The sequence below is a fragment of the Anomaloglossus baeobatrachus genome, chromosome 10, assembly GCF_048569485.1.
Source record: "Anomaloglossus baeobatrachus isolate aAnoBae1 chromosome 10, aAnoBae1.hap1, whole genome shotgun sequence".
Taxonomy (NCBI): Eukaryota; Metazoa; Chordata; class Amphibia; order Anura; family Aromobatidae; genus Anomaloglossus; species Anomaloglossus baeobatrachus.
The window spans coordinates 178,038,878-178,053,426 of record NC_134362.1 but is presented as its reverse complement, the minus strand read 5'-3'; positions in this window follow the sequence as shown (position 1 = coordinate 178,053,426).

The window sequence follows — 14,549 nt, the reverse complement described above, 5'->3', positions numbered from 1 at the left end:
TGATGTGCATCTCGGTAATGAGGAGGGGTGCGGTGTAATGACATCAACACCCTATATAAGGTGGGCTTAATTATTAGGCAACTTCCATTCCTTTGGCAAAATGGGTCAGAAGAGAGATTTGACGGGCTCTGAAAAGTCCAAAATTTTAGAGGTTTCAAAAAGAAATCGGGGATCAGCTCCGCGCTTATCCATTCAATACAAAGGATAATTTTCCAAGTCATTTATTAAAGATGCAGGACAATACAACAATGACACAGAAGAATTTCCATTGTTGCATTGTCTTGAGTAAAGCGGCAGAGACCCCTGAAACGCGTAGACTTGTTCATGCATCTTTAATAAATGACTTGGAAAATTATCCTTTGGATTGAATGGTGATAAGCGCGGCGCTGATCTCCGATTTCTTTTTGAAACTTCTATCCTATTGTTACGGGTCCGCAGCTGTCTACACTGACTTCTATGCTTCATGAGGTGTTGTAACTTTCAAAACATCCATAGGTGAGTGCACCCTATTATCCTTTATTGATTTTACCGGTTAAAACCCTATGCGCCTTTCTTTCATCCACAGTTTATAAAAGTCCAAAATTGTGAGATGTCTTGCAGAGTGATGCAGCAGTCTTGAAATTGCCAAAACTTTTGAAGCGTGATCACCGAACAATCAAGCGTTTCATGGCAAATAGCCAACAGGGTCACAAGAAGTGTGCTGGGCAGAAAAGGCACAAAATAACTGCCCATGAATTGAGGAAAATCAAGGGTGAAGTTGCCAAGATGCCATTTGACACCAGTTTGGCCATATTTCAGAGCTGCAACGTTACTGGAGTATCAAAAAGCACAAGGTGTGCCATACTCAGGGACATGGCCAAGGTAAGGAAGGCTGAAAAACCACCACCTTTGAACAAGAAACATAAGATAATATCTCAAGACTGGGCCAAGAAATATCTTAAGACTGATTTTTCAAAGGTTTTATGGACTGATGAAATGAGAGTGACTCTTGATGGGCAGATGGATGGGCCAGAGGCTGGATCAGTAAAGGGCAGAGAGCTCCACTCCTACTCAGATGCCAGCAAGGTGGAGGTGGGGACTGGTATGGGCTGGTATCATCAAAGATGAACTTGTAGGACCTTTTCGGGTTGAGGATAAAATGAAGCTCAACTCCCAGACCTACTGCCAGTTTCTGGAAGACAACTTCTTCAAGCAGTGGTTCAGGAAGAAGACGGTATCGTTCAAGAAAAACATGATTTTCATTCAGGACAATGCTCCATTACATGCATCCAACTACTCCACAGCGTGGCTGACCAGTAAAGGTCTAAATGATGAAAACATAATGACAAGGCCCCCTTGTTCACCTGATCTGAACCCCATAGAGAACCTGTGGTCCCTCATAAATGTGAGATCTACAGGGAGGGAAAACAGTACACCTCTCGGAACAGTGTCTGGGAGGCTGTGGTGGCTGCTGCACGCAATGTTGATCGTAAACAGATTAAGCAACTGAAAGAATCTATGGATGGTCAGCTGCTGAGTGTCATCATAAAGAAAGGTGGCTATATTGGTCACTAATTTTTTGGGGTTTTGTTTTTGCATGTCAGAAATGTTTATTCCTATATTTTGTGCAGTTATATTGGTTTACCTGGTGAAAATAAACAAATGAGATGGGAATATATTTGGTTTTTATTATGTTGCCTAATAATTCTGCACAGTAATAGTTATCTGCACAAACAGATATCCTCCTCAGATAGCCAAGTCTAAAAAATGCCCACTCCAACTTCCAAAAATATTAAGATTTGATATTTATGAGTATTTTGGGTTGATTGAGAACATACTTGTTGATTGATAAAAAAAAAAAAATCCTCTAAAATACAACTTGCCTAATAATTCTGCACACAGAGTATACCTGCGGACGTCTGATGGGGGATATCGCCTTATGTTGTGTTCAAATCAAAAAGTATTACATGCACTATCCATGTCAAAAAAAGGAACGGTTGCCACTCACTAGGTAACTTTAAAACAACTTTTTTATTTAATCCGTAAAAAAGGTCGTTAGGAAGAGGGATGCGGGAAGATGGGTGGACAACTTTATCCCTTGCGCTCACGCTTCGAGAGGTATTGACATATTGCTAATCCCTGCCTAACTGTCGCAGCCAATAGTAGCATAAATAAATAGATCTTTAGAAAAAGTATTTCTAAAAATTGTTTATAATATGCTAATGAGGCCAGTGACTAGTTGCAAGGGCCTTAGTTCCCTTGGCTAGTCGGCCCCCTTAGCATGTAAGGACACCCCTGTGTGCGTGCTAACATGCTAATGAATGCGTAGCATCAGTGATATGGTCGATCTCACAGCTGTCTGCTGCCACCATTCCCAACACTGGATTTCAACTCAGTGCCTGGGTGTACGTGTCCCAGCTTCAAAGCGGTGTAGTGAACATGACCAGAAGTCCGGGGACATTTTGGTCATGCACAATGAGCTGAAAACCAGTGGTGGCAGCAGAGAGGTGAGAGTGACCATGCCTCTAATGCTGCACATTCATTAACATGTTAGACTGCATGCTAAGGGGACCAACTAGCCAAGAGAAGTAATGCCATTGGGACTAGTCCCTGCACTCATTAACATATTATAAAGGATTGTTAGAAATACTGTGGATCATGCACACTGAGCCGAAATTGAGTGTCTGGCGCGATGGCAGCAAAGATCAGTGAGATCAACCATGCTTCTGACATTGTGCATGTTAGCATGCCCACAGGGGTGTGCGCACATGCTAAAGGGCCAACTAGCCATGGTAGTAACGGAAGTAACGCCCTTGCGATTAGTCCCTGGCCTCATTAGCATATCATAAAGGATCTTTAGTAATACTTTTTCTAAACATCTCTTTATCTATGCTACTAGATACAGGAACGGTTAGGCAGGGATTAGCAATATGCAACCAGAACTGCTCGTGGTTCTGGGTGCATATTACGTCTGACAGGTTCCCTTTAAGTGATACAATTCATGTTAATATAAAATAGTAATTATAATTAATATGTTAATATTAATAATGAGCAGAATTAATTTCAGTCCATTGGTTCGGACCTCCATACCATTGACGGTCTCTCATGTAGCCCCTCGGTAAAATGATTTCTTGACCCCTGCTCTATTTAGTAATATCTCAACAATTTTTTTTGCTATACATTTCGATCAATTTCATGTTGTATTTTTTATTTATTTTATTTTTTTTTATATATATCATTCACCAATCTTATCAATCTACTATAGAGAATTTCTAATTTCATGCTGCAGAATGACTGAGATTGCTTCGAGGTTATGGCGCCTTATAGTGAATCTATGGCTATTATATTGTAGTTATCGTCTTGTTTACATGGCACACACATCTGAAGTGGGATTTTATTCTCAAGTGCACTTGTCTTTATTAAGTTAATAATTATGTTCAATAAAATGGATTTAAAAAAATATCAAAATGCTTTTACCATCAAAATGTATATTTCTTGAGTTTAGACCATCCCCCATCATTAAAGCCTCATTTTCTTTCGAGCTGATTTCGAGGTCCCATTATATTTCTTGGAACGGTTGGTAATAATGTATCCTCTTTTTATTTCCCTTTGGAGATAAAGGAGGAAACAAAAATTTAGTTTGTCTCGTCAACTGCAACAAACATCTTGGGATGTGACATTTGGGTTTTGTCTTCTAACTCTTCAGGTACTTCGTACAGATGCACTGTCAATGAGCCGTTACATTAAAGCATTAACTTTTCCTGTCACTACCGGAGCTGAATGCAAATTGTTACCAATGTGAATGCATTTCATTAGTGAAACATTTTTTCATCATCCATTTGACTGAGAATCAAAAGCATCGCACTCTTCCAACTATCTGCAACGCGATAATTATTCCAGCAACAGCTTGTCTCTAGCAAATGAGAGTGTTCAATACTATTAATGGAGGCATATCCAGATATTTAAAGATCTTTCGAGGCAGATTGAAAAAATGTATAACAATAAGAATGTAGAAAAAATATTGTCTGTAACAACATAGGACTATTGAGTACAACAGTACGATTGTCCAATGTGCTCCTTGGGTCAATACTCTTTAAGGTAGGTAAATAAAGACCAATGCCAGACCTTCGAAAAACATTTTAGAACAAATTTATTTAGGTTCCACCATAGGTCAACGATGACCAATGCCAGGCACTCAAAAAACTATTTAGACCAAATTTATTTAGTCTCCACCATAGGTCAACTAAGACCAATGCCAAACACTCAGAAAACACTTTAGACCATTGGTCAATCAAGACTAGTGTTGAGCGGACCCGGATCCGCAAAATCCGGATCCGCACGGTTTGAGAGCCCGATCCGAGTCCGACCAGTACCTGGGATTCGGGGTGCACGATCCGGATCCGTTTTTTTCTTTTTTTTCTCTCTCTCTCTCTCGTTCTCTCTCTCTTTCTTTCTCTCTCTCTTTCTCTTTCTTTCTCTCTCTCTTTCTCGCTCTCTCTTTTTCTCTCTCTCTCTCTCTTTCTCTCTCTTTCTCTCTCTCCCTCTCTCTCGTCCCCGGATCCAGCTCCCCATTGAGTTACATGGACGCGGATTTCGGATCGGATCCGGACTTTTGCGGCAAACTGATCCGGATCCGCCGGACCCGGATTATAACCGATCCGCTAAACTCTAATCAAGACCAATGCACCAGACACTCAAAAAACACTTTAGGCGCCACAATAGGTCAAGTAAGACCAATGCCAGACACTCAAAAAACATTTTAGACCAAATGTATTTAGGCTCTACCACAGGCCAAAAAACTATTCAGACCAAATTTATTTAGGCTCTATCATCGATCAAGCAAAACCAATGCCAGACACTCAAAAAACATGTTAGACCAAATTTAATTAGGCTGTATCATAGGCCAAAAACAAACTATTCAGACCAAATTTATTTAGGCTCAACTATAGGCCAACTAAGACCAATACCAAATACTCAAAAAAACACTTTAAACCAAATTTATTTAGGCTCCACCATAGGTCAAGTAGACCAATGCTAGACACTCAAAAAACACTTTAAACCACATTTATTTAGCTTCCACTATAAGTTAACTAAGGGGCACTTTGCACACTGTGACATCGCAAGCCAATGCTTGCGATGCCGTGCGCGATAGTCCCCGTCCCCGTCACATGCGATATGCGGTGATAGCTGCCGTAGCGAACATTATCGCTACGGCAGCTTCACATGCACTCACCTGCCCTGCGATGCGGCCCTAGCCGGCGAACCGCCTCCTTATTAAGGGGGCGGGTCGTGCGGCGTTATAGCGACGTCACACGGCAGGCGGCCAATAGAAGCGGAGGGGCGGAGATGAGCGGGACGTAAACATCCCACCCACCTCCATCCTTCCGCATAGCCGTCATGAGTCGAGGTGATGTTCCTCACTCCTGCGGCTTCACACACACAGCGATGTGTGCTGCCGCAGGAACGAGGAACAACGTAACATCGGTCCTTCCGAAATTAGGGAAATGACCGAGGCTACACCGATGATACGATTTCGACGATTTTGCGCTGGTTAATCATATCAAAAAGGATTTACACACTACGATATCGACTGCGACGCCGGATGTGCATCACTTTTGATTTGACCCCACTGACATTGCAGCTGTGATGTCGTAGTGTGCAAAGCCCGCCTAACACCAATGCCAGACACTCAAATAACTATTAAGAGCAAATTTATTTAGGCTCCACCATAGGTCAACTAAGACCAAAGCCAAACACTTGAAACAACTATTTAGACCAAATTTATTTAGGCTTCACCATAGATCAACTAAGATCAATGCCAGACACTCAAAAAACACTTTAGACAAAATTTATTTAGGCTCCACAATAGGTCAACTAAGACTAATGCCAGACACTCAAAAAACACTTTAGATCAAATTTATTTAGGCTCTACCATAAGTCAACTAAGAGAAATGCCAGACACTCAAAAAATACTTTAGATCAAATTTACTAAGGCTCCACCTTATGTGAACTAAGACCAATGCCAGAAACTCAAAAAACACTTTAGACCCAATTTATTTATGCTCTACCATAGGCCAAAAAAAATATTTAGATCATATTTATTTAGGCTCCAACATAGGTCAACTAAGACCAATGCCAGACACTCAAAAAAAAGTTTAGATCAAATTTAATTAGGCTCCACCATAGATCAACTAAGACCAATGCCAGACACTCAAAAACTATTTAGACCAAATTTTTTAAGGCTCCACCATAGGTCACCAATGAGCAATGCCAGACATTAAAAAAAAAACATTTTAGGCCAAATTCACGAACAAAGTCAAATGAATGTACGCGATGACTCTGAAATGCGTAGAACACTAACAATCGCTTGTTTCATCTTTTTAGTCTTCAGTGATTACCCTTCCTCTGGCAGCACAGATTGACTCTTTTCTATCTTCACACAAATTCACTATTGAGGAATATATGTAATTTTTTTCTAAATATATAGATACAGTAAATGAGAAGGTAAGTGCCACGTTGGGCTGAATCTGGAAACACAATCAAAAGGATAAAGCAGAAATCTACAAGCACTAAGATAAATGCAAACATAGAATATGTGAAATTTTAACTGCATAAATGCTATATAGAAGATAATTTAGAAAACGGAAGTTACTTGGCGCATAAATGAGCCAATTCATGTGAGCCCATCCACCGCATCAAGGTGACCTTTCTTTGATGACACCCTATCCAAATGTCATGCCTCCCCTGGATGAAAAGTCTACAAATATATAGGTAGGTAGGATCTGACACTAATGGGGATGATGGGAGGAGAACAGAGTCAGAATGGGATGCTGTTTGTACCTGCACCTCCAAATAGATCATAGCAAGTGTGAACAGGTGCATCCTGCTATAACTAGTTTGACTGACCTACAACTATTTGACAATGAGTGGTCGTTAGTTCAATTACTACCTAGAATATAAGCACTGTCAGCGTGTCATGTCTACAGATGGAGGTTACAGGGGTCAAGCAAATTTAAATATGGAAGTACGGGGCTTAGCTCTGTTCACATGCAGCACTAAGGTCTTAAGTTGATTTTCAACCAGGGACAACATCTGTTTAAAGTTTCAATATTTCCCTGTATTTATATAGGCTTCCTCCCAAACCAAAAAACATACTGATTGTCACACTCACCACTAGGTGATGGTACTGCAGCAAGCATAAGTGAATCCACTGGACCACATGGGAACCCTGGGACTACCCTTTTAATGAGGGGCTTGACTAAGTGCCCACCTCGAAGCGGACGCCAGCTGCTACTCCCAGGGCAGGGACGGGACTGCGGCAGCAGGCTACCAGGTCAGGGGCGGCCACAGGAGAATACAGGGCTGAGTCTCTGGTGTGGCGAGAACCACCATGATAGCTGAGGCCAGAGTCACAGCCAGGATGGATAGGCACAGTCTCTGGTGTGGCAGGAGTCATCGGGGTATCTGAGGCTGGAGGCACAGCCGGGCGGACAGGCACAGTCTCTGGTGTGGCAGGGGCCACTGAGGTAGCTGAGGCTGGAGGCACAGCCAGGGTGAACAGGCACCGTTTCTGTTGTGGAGAGGGCTACCAGCATAGCTGAGGCTGGAGACACAGCTGGGGTGGACAGGCACAGTCTATGTTGTGTCAAGGGCACCGGGATAGCTGAGGCTTGAGGTACAGCCACTGCAGACAGGAACAGTCACTGGTGTTGGAAGGAACACCGGGATAGCTGAGGCTGGAGACACTGCCGGGGTGGACAGGCACAGTCATTGGTGTGGCAAGGGCCACCGGGATAGCTGAGGCTGGAGGCATGGCCAGGGTGGACACGCACAATCTTTGTTGTGTCGAGGGCCACCAGGGTAACTGAGGCTGGAGGCACAGCCAGGTTAGATGGGCATGGACAGTGAGAAGACAGGACAGGACGGGAACAAGATGGGAACAGATGGGATAGACAAGGGTACCTGACAACTAGTTAGCTGGAGTACAGGGCACTAACTAGCTAAGCTAAGGCCTTGATCAGGCAACTCCCCTAGTGAGAGATTGCCTTAAATACCCACTGCCTCTCAGCAATAGGCTTGGAGGCACTTCCTGGGAGTGGCATGCTGGCCATTTAAGAGAGCGTCAGAAGTGTGCGTACACTCCATAGGAGCGCTCCTGTAGATGCTGTGACACGCGCACAGACTCCGGGTCGTGGGGGAGGAGAACCCACGTGGAGGAGAGGCAGCGACACCAGGCAGCGTGGAGGGACCTGACCATGGTGGTGAGTCAGAACGCATTCCTCCAAAAGAGCCAGGAATGCAGGGACACAGCGTTACACTGGTATTATAAGTTATTGACGCTGCCATCACACTGACCCTTGAATGGGTCTAAATAAAATTGATTATTTTAGGTTTTAGGATAAATGTGAATAGTGACATTCTGAATATTATATTTTGCCACCATATAAACTTTGAAAAAAAATAATATGTGATCTATAAACATAGACTGGATGAAGACATTATATTACTTGTTCTAGATCAAGCAATTAATTGGACTCCACTCTCTACGAGACTCTTCCGATACATCATCTTAGAAAACAAATATTAATTCGGAGATCTTGTAAAACGGCGGCTACAATCTTCTCTGTTTGAGACTTAATTGACATAATGCTTCGGGGAATAATATACCGAGACGGAGGTGTTTATATAATGTGAACATTTCTGTCTATTGATTGGCTATTTGTTTAATTAGCTAATCAACTGATAATGTTGTGAACTGTTGTATCTGGAGCCAATTCCGACATGGAATTCTTGATACACAATTTCCTTTTTCCAGTCCTCGTTTAACATGTGAACAAATGTTTGCTTTCTCTTGACAACCGCTTGCCAATCCTAATAAGATTTCTGGGTGAGCTACTTGATGGATGCGTCTTAACAGGAGAGTGTATTGGCACAAGCAACTCGGCCTAAGTCATTCAAATAGAACATGTTTAAAGCGCCTCCGGCAGGGAAACTTCACCGTTTAGATGTTTATTTCCATTATTCATTGTTTTCTTTTTCGACTTTTAGCTGATTTAACTGCTCGTTGTGTTATTTAGTCACTTTTCTGTGTTTTTTTATTCATCATTCTTTTTTTCTTTAGGGTTAATTGAGATGCCTAATTTTTAAAAATAATATTTTATTAGAAAAATCTCAAGCAAATAAAAAATACACATTTGCAGTGCAAAGTTCAGAGAAAAATGCTTCTTTCTCCACTTTTGAGCCACTTCTCCATCCTCTATTGAACTTATCATTCACTTTGCTCATCTTGGTCAAAACAAGACAATTTTACACATTTGAAGTGCAAATTACGGAGAAAAATGCTTCTTTCTCCACTTATGAGCCATTTCTCCACCCCTCCATTGAACTTATCATTCACTTTCCTCATCTTGGTCTAAACAAGACCATTTTACACATTTGAAGTGCAAATTACAGATAAAAATTCTTCTTTCTCTACTTATGAGCCATTTTTCCACCCTTCCATTGAACTTATCATTCACTTTGCTTATATTAGCCAAAACAAGACCATTTTACACATTTGAAGTGAAAATTACAGAGAAAAATTCTTCTTTCTCTACTTATGAGCCATTTTTCCATCCTTCCATTGAACTTATTCACTTTGCTCATCTTGGTCAAAACAAGACCATCTTACACATTTGAGGTGCAAATTACAGAGAAAAATGCTTCTTTATCCATTTATGAGCCATTTCTCCAACCCTCCATTGAACCTATTAATCACTTTGCTCATCTTGGTCAAAATAAAACCATCTTACACATTTGAAGTGCAAATTACAGAGAAAAAAACGCCTCGTCTCCACTTATGAGCCATTTCTTCAACCCTCCATTGAACTTATCAATCACTTTGCTCATCTTGGTTAAAACAAGATCATCTTACACATTTGAAGTGCAAATTACAGAGAAAATGCTTCATTCTCCACTTATGAGCCATTTCTCCACCCTTCCATTGAACTTATCATTTAGTTTGCTCATCTTGGTCAAAGCAAGACAATTTTACAATATTGAAGTGCAAAAATCAGAGTAAACATACTTCTTTCTCCACTTATGAGCCATTTTACCACCTCTTACATTGAACTTATCATTCACTTTGCTCATCTGGGTCAAAACAAGACCATCTGAGAGCTCACTGAGGTGTCAAATAAAAGCTTCCGTTGAAGTCTATAAAGTGGGAGGAGACACAGAGTGAAAAAACAGTGAGACATTATACAGCAGCTTTCTAGTAAGTGTTTGTCTCACTTTAGATGTCACGGCAGGGAAAAGAAGCTAAGCCAGCTATGTAAGACAACACACAGGAAGGGGGAAGGGTTGCCTTATAGCTAGGGAAAAAGGGGAAGTGGTGACCCTTGACAACAACTTGCAACTCACCCTCACTGCCTTCACCAGCCCTATACAGGTTCCACGCCCTATTTCACCCTGGCAAATGTGCCCTATGTAAGGTTGGAGGGTATGAACTCTTTGTCAACACCGCTATCACTAAAGGAAGACACGAGGGAACAATACAGGGGAAACACAACTACAATCACAAGAGCCCTGGTAGATAGCAAAGACAAACACTTATCTGACCTGCAGCAACCACAAGAGTCTGGAGCAACAGGAAACCACTTCTCCACAAATATCCCCAGGGAGAGGTTTATAAAGGAAGTCAGAGGTTGGCAACTGAGAGGGTCATAGAGTCCACCTGCTGCAGATACAGGGAAATGTCAAATGACAACTTGTGCTGCCAATCTCGGGGATTTTCTAACATTCGCTGTCACTGGATTGTCAGTCGGCCGTGAGATCTCCGTAACAAGCCATGATACATCTGTAACATTAGAACTGGCTTCACACCTACACTGCTAAATTATTTCTTTCAATGTGCCACTGCATCTGCCCTTGGTACATGAAGAGACCGAACCGTAGTAATCTCTTTGTAGTGTCTATAGAAATCATAAAGGCAGCGAGTCTCCACTCACTAGCTCAGAGACAACTGAAAATTAGAGAAAAAACATGAATTGTGTAAAAAATGGTAAAAAATACAGGATACAAGGCAGAGAACTTTACTATGTATAAAGTTATGACATCTTATCCTGAAAAGTCATCTGAAAGGACCGGTACCCATGAATTACTACACACTATTTAAAGGGGTTATCCTCTAGTTGGACAACCGCTTTTCTATCACTATATTTCCCCATGTAAAATACCAGCAGACTATACTCTCCTTTAATGTGGTCACTGTTGCAGTGATGTTGGCACCTCGACTCCTGAGTCTCCCATGATTTTATTATGCCACGCGAGACCTGCAGCCATTCAGCGGGCTCTTTACTCTCGGACAAAACCAACATCTGGAAGAAGAGATAAAACAGTAGCAGTGCTGTCTTCTTCCAGATTACAGGTTTGCCTTCAGGAAGAGAGAATAAGGTCTAAAGAGACATGACAATGTTATGCGATCCCAGGGAGACACTGACATCAGTGGAACGGCATTTGCACCATAGGTGAGAATTAGAAATGAGCAGACCCATAGAAGTTCAGCTCAGAAGGTTCATCTGGACTTTAGATAAAGTCCGATTTGGGACCCAAACTTGACCTGAACTCTAGTGGAAGCCATTAATTGGGCAGTTCAGGTCTCCACTAGAGATGAACGAACCCAATGTTTGGTGTTCGTTTTCCAAACCGAATATAGACTTTTAAAAAAAGTTCGAAGTTGGGATGCTGTACATATGCTGACCTCTCTTGTGACCTTCGGTATACTCAGGTATGCTCATTGCTCAGCCCAGCGGGAGCCGCTTACAGTTATTGAATGGAGTGCACTGGGGGTAACAACAGCATGATCAGATGTAATGGGCAACCAAAATTAAAAAATGGAAAAACCCCAACCACCCTCCCCTGGAAGAAATCAGGCTTCCTTTGGGGTTCGGGTCAAGTTCGAACCAGTGGCGGTTTGGTTGGCTGCAGCCGTCGGGGTTTGGCTTAACGGCTGCAGTCAACCGAACCGCCACTGGTTCGAACTTGACCTGAACCCCAATGGAAGTCATTGATTGGCAGATCGAGTCTCCGCCTACATACAGCCAGCCATAAACAGATAACATCCGGGGGAAGGTGTTGAGGGTTTTCCATTTTTTCCAATTCCATACTACATCTGATAATGCTGTTGTTACCCCTTATCTAAAGCATCCAAACTCGTTTTTTAAAGGGAACCTGTCACCAGATTTGGGGCCTATAAGCTGAAGCCACCACAACCGGGCTGTTATATACAGCATTCTAACATCTATATATATAATTGCCTTATTCTGTCTGTCTGTCTGTCTGTCTGTCTGTCTGTCTTGCTCCAAAATTCTGTCATTACCATAACAAGCGTCTCATTGGCCGCTCGCCTCGCCTCCGCCCCCCTGCACGGATTGGCCGCTCGCCCAGGCTCCGCTCCCACACGGATTGGCCTCTCGCCCCGGCCCCCTGCACGCATTGGCAACTCAGCCACGCCCCGCCTGTTACATCTCGTGGCTCTCCTGAGGCAAGGACTGAGGCAGTCTCCCATTCCTTGCCTGCCACGAGCATTCCTGCTCAGCAGCGCCGAAGGTCTGCCAGACTGCGCAGTAGATACCTTCTCAGAGAGGCAGCAGAAGGGTGACACCTAGTGGTTCTCCTGTTACAAGGAGTGAAGCGGTCTCCCATTCCTGGCCTGCCGCAGACTCTCCTGCTCAACGGCCCCGAAGGTCTGCGAGGCTGCGCAATGTGCAGAGGTTTACTGCTCAGGGAAGCAGTGAGATTCCTGTTATCTCTCCACATTGTGAGACCGAGGATCCCGCCTCTATTTCCCAGAGGCAGGAGGGTGAGCATGTGCAATGCGTGGTGGGTCCTGATTCGCTCACTGACGTCACACGGCTTGATGACAAGGCTGGTGACGTGGTGAATCCTGACTGGCCAGGCTGGGACGTCGTGGACCCTGATTGGGTCAAGTCCGTCATCTCCGCCTCGCGCCCGCCCTCGGGTGGAGCTGCACCTCCTTAAAAGCTCCCCCCTGCCATCATGGCGGCGCGCGACCGTCCTTCTATGTTTGGATGTCTGGCAGCGTGCTGCCACGCCACTGCTCAGGCATTACTGTCTCTTGTGGGCTTGGCCCTTGCTGCTCCGGCAGTACCTCGTTTGCAGGCCGTGTTCCTGCCTTGCTGCTCCGGCAGTACCCCCGTCAACAGGCCGTGTTCCTGTCCCAGGTGAGCTCCTCAAGTCTCCATTGGACTCACCTGGTTATTGAAAGCACACGTGCGTGGGCACCTCTGTGCTACCCTCGTGCCATATTCTCGTGACTTCCACTGGCACACGTGCGTGGGCACCTCTGTGCTTCCCCGTGCAACAGGTACACCGAGCCGTGAGATCTGTGCCATACAACCCTCACGGGTTAGGGCAGATCGGTGTACATAGATCGTCTGTGACATTCCAGATGATCGCTAGCAGCAACCCGCTCACTCTTCACCCACCATAGCAGCGGTCCCTTACACCGCACAGTGGACCTTGACCGGCGGAAGCAGTCCATTTCCCATCTTGGCACGCTTCCCCGGGTCCCCCTCGTAACATTACGGTCGCGCCAAAGGTCTGGCTATGGCTGAAGAGCAGCAGCAGTTGCTGCGTTATGTGCAGCAGTTGGAGTCACGATTGGCAGCAGTGGAGCAGTCTTCCTCCGATAAGACTACTCTGACGACAGTCGCCACCCAGGCGGCTACCCAGGCTGTGCTATTGGGCGGAAGGTCTCCTCGCCTTGCGCTTCCAGAGCGCTTTAGCGGCAACAGCTCTGAGTGCCGTGGTTTTATAAACCAGGTTACCACCTACTTAGAGCTGTCCGCGACTCTTTACGCTACCGAGAAGGCGAAGGTAGCCTTCGTCCAGTCCCTGCTCACAGGGAGAGCGCTGAAGTGGTCCACGCCGTTGTGGGAGCGCGGAGATCGTGTGGTGAATAACTTAGCAGCTTATCTTGGGGCCATGAGAATGGTGTTCCTCGGGCCTCAAGTCACCCACGATTCCGCGCTGCGCCTCCTACGATTTCGGCAAGGGTCTGCTTCAGTCGGGGACTTTGCTATACATTTTAGGACACTGGCCGCAGAGCTGGACTGGCCGGATAAGGTCCTTGTCCCTGTGTTTTGGGAGGGCCTGGCAGGGTTTGTCAAAGACGCACTGGCCACACGTGAGGTGCCTGCCACTTTAGAGTCCTTGATTCAGGTTGCCTCTCGCATAGACATCCGCCAGGCGGAGCGAAGGCTCGAGGTCTCTTCAGCACCCACGTCTTCTCGGCCTAAAAAGCGTCTGACTCCCGTCTTCCATCAGACAGGTCCCCCAGCCAGTCCTGTAGGCGACTCCGTGGAGTCAATGGAGGTGTCCAAGGTGGTCTCCTCTGCCCCAGGTTCTCGGTCTTGTGTCATCTGCTTTTCCTGTGGGCAGAGGGGACACATAGCTACCCTATGTCCCAAACCGTCGGGAAAAGACAGCGTCTAGTTTCTATCAGAGGGGGGACTCTAGACGCTGCTTCTCCCTCTAGGTTGACTATCAGCGCCCAGTTGCAGTTCGGC